The 820-nt window shown below is 29.4% G+C and overlaps 2 non-coding genes across 2 annotated transcripts; both read left to right on the forward strand.

Moving 5' to 3' along the window:
• The first annotated feature begins 527 nt into the window (after positions 1 to 527).
• TRNAY-GUA lies at positions 528 to 615 on the forward strand. Its single transcript is given in 2 exon segments — positions 528 to 564; positions 580 to 615. It is a non-coding gene; the product is annotated as a tRNA-Tyr (tRNA).
• A 90-nt stretch (positions 616 to 705) lies between these two features.
• Positions 706 to 793, forward strand: TRNAY-GUA. The gene is given in 2 exon segments: positions 706 to 742; positions 758 to 793. It is a non-coding gene; the product is annotated as a tRNA-Tyr (tRNA).
• Positions 794 to 820: the final 27 nt, after the last annotated feature.

Below are 820 nucleotides of genomic sequence, written 5' to 3' on the forward strand. Positions count from 1 at the left end.
ATTTGATCGAACTAATCATCGTGTATAATTTTGATGACAAATGAAACAATATCATATGTCAATTACAAAAATGATGGAAGAAGACATAAAATTTTGTTTAAGAAACATGTTAATTATATGTTCTTTCTGTCACTCTTCGTCAAATAATATTATTAATTAATCATACTAATAAATCACATCAATATTTGATTTAGAAAATTAAAAAAATTTATTGAAAATATTTCTTCAATCATGTCACATTTAGCATATGGAAGTTTTTTTTTCTTTTAATTTGACTCGTAGTTTTATTATTATTATTAGACATACAAATATATAGCATACTTCCTTCAAAAAGGGAAAAAAAAAACACATTTTTTGAAAAAACAATTAAATTTAAAGTCACATAATATTCAAGAGCTGGGGACTGTAGTGAGATTTCTCAGATATCTTTAGGTCTCTGGTTCGAATCCGGCAAGTCAGATTTCTTTTTTCAATTTTTTAATTTTAATTTAATATAATTAAATTTTAAGTCACGAAATAATCTATAGCCGACCTTAGCTCAGTTGGTAGAGCGGAGGACTGTAGTGAGGTTTCTCGGTTATCCTTAGGTCGCTGGTTCGAATCCGGCAGGTCGGATTTTTTTTCAATTAATTTTTTGCCATATCCGCTTAATTTTATTTATTTACATTTGTATAATTAAAGTTTAAGTCACAATACATTCACAAACCGACCTTAGCTCAGTTGGTAGAGCGGAGGACTGTAGTGAGGTCTCTCAGTTATCCTTAGGTCGCTGGTTCGAATCCGGCAGGTCGGATTCCTTTTTCAATTATTATTTTTTTAC

Source organism: Cucurbita maxima, unplaced genomic scaffold (assembly GCF_002738345.1).
Source record: "Cucurbita maxima cultivar Rimu unplaced genomic scaffold, Cmax_1.0 Cma_Scf06497, whole genome shotgun sequence".
In the NCBI taxonomy this organism is placed as follows: Eukaryota; Viridiplantae; Streptophyta; class Magnoliopsida; order Cucurbitales; family Cucurbitaceae; genus Cucurbita; species Cucurbita maxima.